Genomic DNA, 12,023 nt, shown 5'->3' with positions numbered 1-12,023 from the left:
TAGAAGACATACAGCCATTACTTTGTAAAGGACCAACCTTTGCAACTTTCTCCTTCAGAGGGCCTTTTGGGATCATCTGAGTATTACTCTGCAAATATTCAAATGTTATTTGAAAAATACATCCAAGGAAATTAGTTACAAGTACTTATAATGAGCTCCCATATAATAATATATTTTGTAATAAGGCATAAACTTTTTAGAGTTCTTCTGCATTTGCACTCCTGTGTAGTAGTCCTCAACGGGGATTTTATTGCATGGAGACAGGCTCAGAGATGGGCATGCAGCAACTTAGGCTGGTTGCAAAGGCAAGACATATAGAGGAAAGCTACAGGGTCTTTTTCAAGGTAATGGGCATTTTTCTCATCCCTTCCCGCCCCTCCGCCCAAACAAAACAAAACAAAACAAAAAACAAAAAACCCACAACCGTGTATACTCTCTTCATGTAGCAATGTCTTGATTGTGAATTCACTGCTCATCCGATATTCTTTCTTTAAACCTCTATCACATTACATATGCATAAGCAAATCTACTACTTTTTTTTTTTTTTTCCAAGTTCTCCATCAGGTAGAACACAATAGAGCTGCCTTTGGCCAGGACACTGATACTTTTGCCCTGGATCTTTTGCTGCTGCTGGATTATCTCCTCCTCCTGTGAAAGTACCTGCTTTCTAGAGGCAGCACGACTATGTTCATCTTGTGCCACAAATGTTTGTGGCACCTTCCTGGCAGACAGGCAGACATAGTTCCTGCCCTGAGGAGCTCTTGACTGCAGCTAGGTTAAAAAGACATAATGACAGAGACAAGAGAGCGAAATGTGAGGCTTTTATGGAATTTCTTGTGCAGATTTTCTCTGATCCACGCTGGGATGTGTTGCTCTGTAACTCTCCTCAGAATTAAGGATGTCATTAGGAAACCGTGCCATCTCTTTTGAGTGTCCGAGGAAGCAAGCTGCTGTGAAGTGCATAAACAGGGCTGCGGACAGACTCTGAAGCCTTGACTGAGTTACCCTGACACTCAGATCTTGTGTCTCTTTGTTGTGTGTGAAAGGGCCACAGGATAGAGCAAGAATGGGGTCAACAGGGGATTTCCCTTACGACCAACTGGTGCCAACTGGCACTTCTTGCTCCTTTCCACCCCTAGCACTTGGAGACCTCTGCAATCTGGAGACCACTAGTTAGGGAAGCCCTGGTTCCCATCTACCTTCCAGGGGAAACAAACCCACCCTGCCTCTCCAGCCATCCAGGCCCTCTGCCTGGCCGAGATAACAGGAATATTTCCAAGCAGGCAGTCTGATAAAGCAAGCCTAAGCTTATGGCCTTTCAGTTGAACATCCCCATATGTACCTGTTGGACAGTTACAAATCTTGGGCTTGCTTCTGCCAGGAAAAAGCTGGCAAGGTGATTTTCAGGTGATCAGCTGAGCTACATCCTGAGAAGAGTTAAAACTGCACACTTCAATATAATCTAGAGACTGAGAAATCACTCCCCAAGGAGCAAATATTATTTTACTGCACCAGAGAGTGGTTTGCACAGCAGCCCTATAGGGTTCACATAATGGTGCTACAGAGACTGAGCACTAGCCCCTGCATTAATGTACACAGAAAATGTGTTTACTTCCCAAAGATAGAAGGGGAATAGAGGCTCTCTACTCTGATATATCTGGAGGATAGGGAATGTGATTTCAACAACTCTAAACCACAACTGCTATTCTGATTTAAGCATTATTTTTATTTTCTCTTTCTGAAAATAAATAGAAAGAAAACAATTACTCTAAGTGCTCAAAAACTCTTAATATAATTTCTAATTAACACTCGTTCTTTTTTTTCAGAATGTGGGCAGGTACACAGTGGACCGAATTCATCCCTGGTAAAATGTTACTAATCCCTGTACAACTATCTAATCTAATGTTTGCAGGCAGATGGGGAAACTGCCCAACCCCTATCTGTTTGTACAAGTAGGTTTTAGTAGCAAGAAGCAGATCTTGCAGGTTCAGAGGATCTGCTCACACTTGCACCCTAAGTTGAGTTTCTTTGAGGCAGAAACTAGCCAAACTTTTTAAGAGCATGCAATTTCCCTGTGAGATTTTGAGTTGGGCTGGAATCGTGCTTCTAAAGGGATAATGATACTTTCCCATTCTGATTGTAGGAAATGTGGAGAAATACAAAAATAAGAAAGATTTCAGTCTGTCTGTAACCCCCAGGTTGTGCTGCTGCTCACGTCACCTGAATCATTTTGCTCTTTGCTACATTTTCTTTTAATAAAGGCAGCTCTATCTGTGCATTCATTATTCAGCTCCTAGCAGCAGATCAGTTCCACAAGACTCTCCTGGTTGCAGTCATAACTGGCACCAATCAAACCTGGAGCTGAAATATCTCAAATTTCTTTAAATTTGTCAGCCATCGAAATTAACTCTTTGGATATCTGTTGCTTTACTTAGGTTAAGACCCTCCTCCAATTGCTTCATTAGCATGGAAAAAGCATGCATAATGACACAAGATATCCCAAGCAGAGAGATCAAAACACAAATCTTAAAAGATGTTGCTTCTCTGGATGAAACATGACCTGGGCCTACCTCCTAGCTGTTTTTCTCCCTTAATCTAATGTCAGTGGAGGACAGATGGCTCATAATACCAAGGTGCATGGCCGTACATGCAGCATGCAAGTGTGCCCCTGCTGAGAAGTGGTGGATCCTCTCCCAGCCTGCTTTACCCGTGAATGTGACCCTTGCACTTGCCAGTGCGAGCTCTGGGATTATACCCAGGCGTTACCACTAGATGTCCAACTCTGTCCCAGATCCACAAATGCCTCCAGTGTCGAGTGAGGAGGCCCCTACGTGCTCTTCCAGCTGCAGCCATCTCAGCAGCAGTGTCAGGGTGGATTTGAAGTTTTCCCCAGAGGAAAATGATTGATTTAAAGGGCTTTAACTACTGCAGCCGCAGGGATTTCTAAGGGAGGTACTTTGCCCACAGAGGCAGGCTCAGTGTTACTAAAAGCTACTAATCATGATTTTGTTCAAAAATTAAATCTACCTGCTCATACTGTTAATGAAAAAAAGCAATTAATATAGGTCCATTGAGAAAATGTTAACTTATCAGCAACAGAAGCTACATGCTTCTTTGTTCCCTCTTGGACAGTTTGAGTTGCTCAGAAACCAAAATCAGTAAAGACAAAAAGCTGGGGAGCCTTTATCTTAGGTCTGCAGCTCTAGCAGCACTCATATGCGAAGCACAAAAAGTCCTCATCAGCATATGGATCAAAGATTACCCTGCAAACAATAAAACCCACAAGAACAGCCGAGTGGCTTCATTTAGAAATGGTGGAGATGCTCTCTTTCAGATGAGCTGAATACTGAAGCACCTAATGAAGAATGTTTTTTAGAAGTCCCATTTTTCCTTCTTCTGGAAAGGTCTATTGCACTGGTACTCTGGCCAGATTTGATGTGTTTAATCTACCTTTCACGTGTTTAATTTCTCAGATGTGTGCTTCTTTCCATTGTTTTTGCTGTTAAATGACGGCTCTGTTCCCTCCCAGAGGGGGTTGCTTCTCAGCAGGAAGTGAAGGAATTCCTATCTAACTAAATACTTCTTCCACAAAAATGTATTACATGAGGGATGAGATCTTGCTTTTACTGTATAGAGAAAAATATATGTGGTTTGTTACGAGTAGGCTTCTGAAAGGACACCACTTGGGCTCTTTTTAGCTTCACCAGCAACCTTCCTGTTTCAGCCAAAAATAAACACAGTGAGGCTTTTCTTCTCTAGCAGTTCAGTCCCTCCTGGCTTTGTCACCAGTTGTGTGACAGGATGTCCCACATCACCACAAAGCACCACACCTCCACAGCGTGACACAGGCTGAGATCACCCCAGAGCTCTCTCCTGCGAGGCAGTGGCCAGGCCCCCTCGTGCCCGCGGTGCCTCCTCATCTCCTCCCTGTGGATTAAGGGTGGCCAGAGACAGCCCGGGCATGTGCAGCCTCCACAGGGTAACGAGGAGGATTTCATCACCTCACTTTGGCCTTCTTGTGTAGCAACTGTGCCTTACACCTCTGAAACGGCCAGAGCAAAACTTCTGAAACCTGAGTACTTGTGGGCAACAAGGATGCAGGGCCCCAGCTTGACAGCAGGGAGTTTATCTCATCTGGGTCACTGAATGGTCATCAGAGGGGAGCAAACATCATAAAAAAGTTGTAGGCTTAACAGGGCCAGTGTGAATAACCACATCTGGGGCCTTGCCCAACTCCCGCCCTGCATACAGACACTGTCATCCCTCACAAGGCCTAGCAATGGCTCATGTCTCATATTGGTTTGGTGCCTCCATGATACCTTCTGTGCTCTGTTTCCATGACTAGTGAGACAAGCAGAGGCTGTGGTGTCTCCACAGTACTTTCTGTGGTCTGTTTCTATGACTAGCGAGCCAGGCAGAGGCCCTGAGGCACAGCTCTGAAAGGAGAGAGTGCCTATCAAGCAGAGAGTGTGGTGGTGGTGGTCTGCTCTGGCTGCACCCGACAGCCTAAGAGCGGTGTGGGAAGGAAGGGCTGTCTTGAAGTCCTTCATTTACACCTGGGACATTACCTGAAGGCCCATGGCAGGGCCTCTTTGGCAGTCCTGCTTTTGTGCACAGAGCAGCACATATAAGAGGAGGGTCTCCTTAGCCAGACAGGCTGCAGAATGAGCATGGTTAGAAATGCTGCTGCTCGTTACTTGTCCCTAGAGTTATTCTGTCAGCCAGAAAATTTCATCTTGACAGGAGGGCAGACTCCTCAGCAAGTGAGCTCTATCATGATTGGGGAAGAAAGGGCCTTGTGCCAACAAAACCAGCCCAAAACTATGCAACTGGACCTTCAGCACATTTAAAGATATATCTGGGTCCCTGAACATCCCACTTCTCCTGGCTCCCTTTCCAGCCTGCTCCTCATTGTGAGGAAGGACTCAGCTGCTAGCTGGGCTTTGGGATGTGGTTGAGACGTTTCTGTGGTAAGAGGGTGGAGTTCCTCTTTTCTTTTTTCTTTTTTTTTTTTTTTTTTTCCATCCCCAAAGTACCCTGGCTCTTGGTCAGTGCCTGTTCAAATAAACCGTCACTATTCCTCTCCACTCCCTGCCTCTTTTTTAATCACTGGAAAGGTAAATTAAGGATCTCAGAGATGATGGGAGCCAGCAGCAAACCTGTGCTTTCCACCAACCCTCTCATTACAGCAAGGTGGGGCCAGCAGACAACCCAGCAGGGCAGCTAAGCCAAGCACATCCCTTCCAGGTGCCTCCCTCATACTGTACCATCTCTGGGACACCCTTTTCATGGGATTTCCTTAGTATGGCAACCCACACTCACGTGGTGATTAAAGCAAAGATGGATTTGTTTTTTCCTGTGCCACTACCTGCTCTATGTGCCTTCAGAGCCATCTCCTGCAGCCAAACAACAAATTCGCAGGGACTGGGATGGGGATGTAGAAAACACCAGGGCACCTCAGGATAGCAATGTATAGCAAAGAGCCTACATAGAGCATATAGCAACATGTAACAAAGAGCCTGTTGGCACCTTGGCAATATAATTTCTCAGTCATCATTTCTTCCTCTGAATTCTGTTGGGCTTTATCCTGTTCTGAATATAATGGAAAAGTTATCCCCCTTCAATGATATACACCCTTATATGTAAAAGATTCTCCTTTCAGTGTTCATCTTTCCCATTCAGTTGTGAAGGACCTAAGTGTAAAAGTCAATTGTAACTTAAAGTAATGATGATCGTTTTGTGGTCAAACAGTGGCATGTGACTATGCACTTGATTTTTCTCAAGCCGTGCAGTCCAGCTGATCACTACAGGCCAATGTGCTTGAAACCACAACCAGCCATATAGCCCCTTCAAAGTCCACAAAGAATCCATGGACAAGAAGAAGAAGCTGTAGAAGACTTGCCAGTTAACATAAGATAACAAAGAACCTAAAGAAATTGCAGCCTCCTCTGGCATAGTCCACAAATGGAAAAAGAAGCTAGGTTTGCTGAATAAACAAATAATTGCAAAATTATTCACTGAACTCTAGGGGACAAATAAAAGGAGAGAGAAGGACCCAGAAGATGTTAAGGTAATAGAAGTTATGGTGTTACTGACACAGGAGGAATACACTTCCTAGGAAGGATGACAAAGAGGAGCTAGATCTTTACTGGCATTTTTCAGAAGCAGAACAAGAGGTAAGAATCTAGAAGAAAAATAGAAGTAGTTTTTATCCACAGCTCATAGATCCTGGGGCCCCAGAGCTGAGCTGTCACTTCTTATTTTTATATCCTACTCCCAGTGTGTGAGTGTTTTACCAAGATGTTTTCTTTTCTTCCATTTCATATTTTCAGCAATTGCTATTGTTCTGCAGCCTACACACAAGCTCTGGGAACCCAAGGACGGCATGAAAAACTGAAGTACAGGAAGCGTTGTACCAGGAAAGGGCAGAGCTAGAGGAATGATAAGGGTGACAGGGACTCCAAGGTCTTCTGAAAATGTGGCACCTAACCATGTCTGGTGCAAGAGCTGTGCTCAGATGCAGTGGCACTTCAAAGCTTAGGTAGCAAGTTCAAAGAAATTTATAGCCTTTAGGTATTGAGTGTCTGTGGTTTCACAAGTCTGTAATAAGCAGCAGATAGTGTTTGACTATAGTGAACAGAAACGGTGTTCCTTCCTTCCTTTTTTCTTTCTTTCTTTCTTTCTTTCTTTCTTTCTTTCTTTCTTTCTTTCTTTCTTTCCTTTCTCTTTCTTTCTTTCTTTCTCTCTCTTTCTCTGTTTCTCTCTTTCTCTGTTTCTCTCTCTCTGTTTCTCTTTCTTTTTCCTTTTTCTTTCTTTCTTTCTTTCTTTCTTTCTTTCTTTCTTTCTTTCTTTCTTTCTTTTTCTCTCTCTCTCTTTCTTTCTTTCTTTCCTTTCTTTCTTTCTCTTTCCTTCTCTCTCTCTCTCTCTCTCTCTCTCTTTCTCTCTCTCTCTCTCTCTCTCTCTCTTTATCTCTTTCTCTATTTCTCTTTCATGCTCCTGGACACATACGGAAAGTTCTGGGTCTCCACTGTTCTTTGCTTCTGGCCACGAGGAGATAGGGAAAACAACAAACACATGAGACACTATGTTACTTATTGCAAAAGTTAATTTGAAAAGAGGAGATGATACAGCTCACACTCATTTGTGGGTAGCCCAGACAGTTTAAAAGGGTAATGAAAGTAAGTTGGCATGAACATGGAAAAACCTTTGTAAAATTTCCACAAGACTGATATGTGATAATGTCTGTTCAAGATGGTGTGATGTAAAAATATCAGATAGCAAAATAAGATGATTGGAGCAATCTATTTTAATTATGTTTCAGATTTGTAGTTATTTCCAAAACACATAAAAATTACCAGAAAACAAAACAAAACTAAACTAAAAAGGTTGCTTCCTGTTAGCTGATAATTAAAGCATCCTGATTTGAAACTAAATATAGCCTTTCCACTAAATCTGGTAACTTTTTGCTAGCCTGAGCTCTCTGCACATTTCAATAGAACAATTTAATCGCTTACATTTATTCAGAAACATAATTTGCATTTAGTTATGTTAGAAAATAGTGAATGGCCTTGCTTATTTACATGATAATTATTTTTTTACTTTTGATTTGTGTCAAGCTATTTCTGGATGAGAATTGAAATTCAATTAAGATGCTGAAAGCCAGCATTTTAATTCTGCCTTTTATTAGATAATAAAACTGTACAGTAACTGCACAGGATATGCAAGACAAATTGATCAAAACCGATTAAGTAAGAGAAAAACATGTTATAAGCAGGTAGTGAATTCAATTGTTTCGTTTTGGTCAATATGTCCCACAAGGTTTTAGAGCTAATAGATCTCAGCATCTCACGTCTCATTTGTACTGAGACCAAAAAAGAAAACCTAGTCTTCCTTGTTTTTCCAACGTGCTATGTATTTCTTAGTGCTGATCAGAACATTAATGATTGAATCAAATATATACACATATATATATAAATTTTAAGGAAGTCTTCTCTAGAACTTCAAAAAAAGCTACAAATTGTAGAGAAAACAGTTTTTTGATTTCAGCAAACATTTCCTGGACTTTGTACTGATGACTTGCTTCTCTTCAGTGATGTGAGATCAGACCTTAAAACAATGTGTCAAAATTTTACATTCACTTTTCAAACATCTTTACTTTCTAAAATGAATATCCACGTCATTTAAAGGCTAAAGTTGCAATTAAAAGAAAAGTTAGGCAGCTATGATTCCTCCCTAGCTGTCCTCCTATTGCTCCTACTCCATTTCACACCTAAACAAGGGTTCCCGACAGAGGCTCCTCCCAGGACATGGTCCACCACACAACCGCTCAATGCAGGTTTTTGCCAAGGGTCCCCGAGAGAATTGGCGTCACCTCAGCAGCCCTTTTCTTGCCATCCTTGAGCTTCTCAGTGTTTCATTAATACACCTTCTTCCCCCGATCCTCCTGGCCAGTAAGTTTCTCTGTTTCCTGTCCAGTTGAAGTTTAGGAGTTCCTCCACCTGGTCTTGCTGTCACAGAAGGTCACAAAAGGGGCCTAAGTGTGAAATCCTTGATTTCAAGCAATTGTCCACTGGTTTGCTTGTAGGTAAGGGGCTGCAGCGCTATCTTGGGGAAGTCAGAAGAGGGAAGTGGCTGCAGGCCAATCCTTCTCGCATCTCCTAAGCAACCACTAAAATAGATGAACAGTCTTTTCATAATGGCATCATGATAAAGTGATTTGGCAAAATGAGAATATAATTTCCTGTTGACTATTAAGGCTCCACAAATGATCTTTAGTCACTGAGCACAGTGGATCTGTGTTCTGCAATAAATAGCAAGTATGAAATAAACCCCTTTATTATTGCAACATGAACCAAGAGGATCCCAGATTTCTCAGCCAAACTGTGTGTACCAAATAAGGAGCTGCTATAGAGACAGGCCTTTGTTTTTTAGCTCGCCATCCAAAATTTTCCGAGCTTTTAGAGTTTGTATCTTTAAAATTTCCCTGTGCACTAGTGAAAGCTGTAGATTTTTCTTTTGGTACTGGTTTTAATGGAAAGCTGAGATTCTTACAAGAAGTCCCTTGACTCTAGGAGCTGGGCCTTTAAGAAAATCACTATGTGTGACAATAAAATTACAACTCAGAATACCTGATGTATATGAAACTGCCTTATTTCCCTATGACAAGGGCTATTCCCAGAAGATTCCTTCAGTCAGTTTTATTAGTTATGTTAGAATTATTCAAGTGGCCTTCTGCAATATGTTGAAGTGCAGCATTGCCAGATCCTGCTTACTGTATCCTATAAACCCTATCTGCTAAGGGTCAGTCTGAAATTCAGCCTTTCCTAGCTGCATTAATTTCTCCCCCTTACCTGATTTGCCTGCTGTAACGCTCAAATTACTCCCTGTACTTTCCACTAATCTACAAAATTTCTGCCTAAGACTGCTGTCCTACAATGCCTGTCAGCTGGTGCTGTGTACCCATGGTGTCAAAATACTATTATCTACTTATTTCTCCCCCTGCAGTGTTTTTGCTGCCAGCATGCGTTTTCCTGAGTCGTTCTTAACATTGGTTCTATTTTCAACTTGCAAACACTTGGCATCATTGCAGAAAAAAAAAGATGCTATGTAACTATAACTCAAACCTTTGGAATCGTCCCAACATCTCTTAAATTTGCCAAAGAGGAGCGCATACCTGGTGACTGGTGGAGCAATAGTACGACATTCTGGCACTGGGGACGCACGTGCTCCCTCAATCCCTCTTCTCAGGCAGGAGCACCAGATGCCGGCATGGTTTGGGCAGATACCTTTTCAGCTGATCATTCTCTTGCCCTAAATTTTGCTCTGGTACTCAGCATCTTTATTCTACTTCCGGAAATGTTGATTCTCGTTGGCATCTATTTTTTGCAAGCTCTGACCTCTCAGAGGCTTTATGAGCCTAAAGGAAAACCCAGAACAGATCCAACTGAAGGATGTTCCTGGAATCTCCCTTTGGGATACACATCCTTTTCTGGCTAGAGAGAGTTTGGCTCAGGAGACCAAAAGAAGCAACAAAGTTGGAACCTAAGATAATGGAACAAAATCCATTTTGGATGCAAATCTGCAATTTCCAGGCTCTCATCCTTTAGGCTGCTAGGGATCAGGCAGACCCCTTGTTTTAAAGAAATCTCTGCTGATTCTCTTTCCTCTCCTTTCCTTTCCTTGCCTTGCCTTGCCTTGCCTTACCTCGCCTTGCCTTGCCTCGCCTCGCCTTGCCTCGCCTTTCTTGCCTTGCCTTGCCTCGCCTCGCCTTGCCTCGCCTTTCTTGCCTTGCCTTTTCCTTTCTTTTCCTTTCTTTTCTTTTCTTTTCTTTTCTTTTCTTTTCTTTTCTTTTCTTTTCTTTTCTTTTCTTTTCTTTTCTTTTCTTTTCTTTTCTTTTCTTTTCTTCTTTTCCTTTCCTTTTTTCTTTTCTTTTCTTTTCTTTTCTTTTCTTTTCTTTTCTTTTCTTTTCTTTTCTTTTCTTTTCTTTTCTTTTCTTTTCTTTTCTTTTCTTTTCTTTTCTTTTCTTTTCTTTTCTTCTTTTCCTTTCCTTTCCTTTCCTTTCCTTTCCTTTCCTTTCCTTTTCTTTTCTTTTCTTTTCTTTTCTTTTCTTTTCTTTTCTTTTCTTTTCTTTTCTTTTCTTTTCTTTTCTTTTCTTTTCTTTTCTTTTCTTCTATATTATTATTATTATTATTATTATTACTATTATTATTATTATTTTTCCCCCCACTTTGGCTCCATTTCTTTAAAACAAGCAGGAGAAATCTTAAGATGTTTCTTGCTCTGCTCACCAGTGGGGTTGTGGCTGCTTTTTTTTCCTCACCATACAGTGCTTAGGTTGCAGAAAATGGTAGCCAAGCACCACAAGAGCTTAGAAAAGAAACATGGGGTGGGTGAGAAGGGCATCTGACCGCACCTCTAACTCTATATGTACACAAGCAGCTTCTGCTACAATCAGGAAAGATAGCAAAGTCTTTCCAGGAACAACCTGCCACTAAAACGCACATTGGCAGCAATACAGGATTAGGGGGTGAGGGAGAACAGAGAGCAGATCTCACATCGCTCCTTGCCACCCTGATTTGTTGCCTCTTCGCCTTCCTCCTCCCAGGTCTTCTGACACCTCCTCAGAGATAGTCCCTGGGGCTGGATCATACCACAGAGCTCTTAGCAAGGGGAAGAAGCCCGTGCTGGAGGTTGGAGCTGGAGGGACAATTGCTTCCCATTTCCCAGTACAGTATGTTACAAATGGCCATTGCAAAGCTTGGCCGCCTGACAATTTTGTTTGCAAGAGCGCTGGCCCCTTTCCAAGCAATTCTTTCAGGTCTCATTGTTTGGTAGGAAACAAACAAGGGGAACAGCACTGGGTGGGCACACCAGAAGAGGGTCTAAAAATAGCAGGGCAGCATTAGGGAGCCAGACTTCTTAGCCAAAGCTTACTCTAAAGATAACAAAACCCCTCTGCTGGCCTGCAGAAAAGACGTGGCCACCTCAGTTATGCAGGAGAGGGCTCCCCAGCTGTCCTGACCATATTGGCCTGCTACAATGATGCTCAACTAGCCATAAAAGTTGAAAGCAGACCATTAAGGTGTGTAAGTAATTGCAAAGCACAGAGAGAAAATTATTGGTTCCAGCCTGAAGTCTTCTGAGCACTTTCTGCTATAATTCACACCCAACACAATTTTGGATTGAGTCAGGAAATAATCTAAACCACAGGTTTAGACGATGAGGTGTCAGAGCCAAGGCAAGCCAAGACCTTTCAGCCTGTGATGGAAAGAAGATAACTTTGTGCTGCCTTTGGATGGAGGCGTTGAGACTCAGTCAGATTCAAGCTAAATAACGTTGTTGACAGCACTGCAGGACTGGTGACATTTCCAACAGCAGAGGAAAAGAAAAAAGCAAGTGTGCCAAAGAAGTTTAATAAATCCAACAAAATCTGGCAGATTCTCCCAGAAAACACCTCCTGATAAAACAGCCAAGGCCCAGGTAAGGAAATGTTAAAGAAGAGATGTGGCTTTCCCTAATGGAGA

This window comes from Cygnus olor, chromosome 1, assembly GCF_009769625.2.
Source record: "Cygnus olor isolate bCygOlo1 chromosome 1, bCygOlo1.pri.v2, whole genome shotgun sequence".
NCBI classification, from domain to species: Eukaryota; Metazoa; Chordata; class Aves; order Anseriformes; family Anatidae; genus Cygnus; species Cygnus olor.
This window is presented reverse-complemented; position numbering follows the sequence as displayed.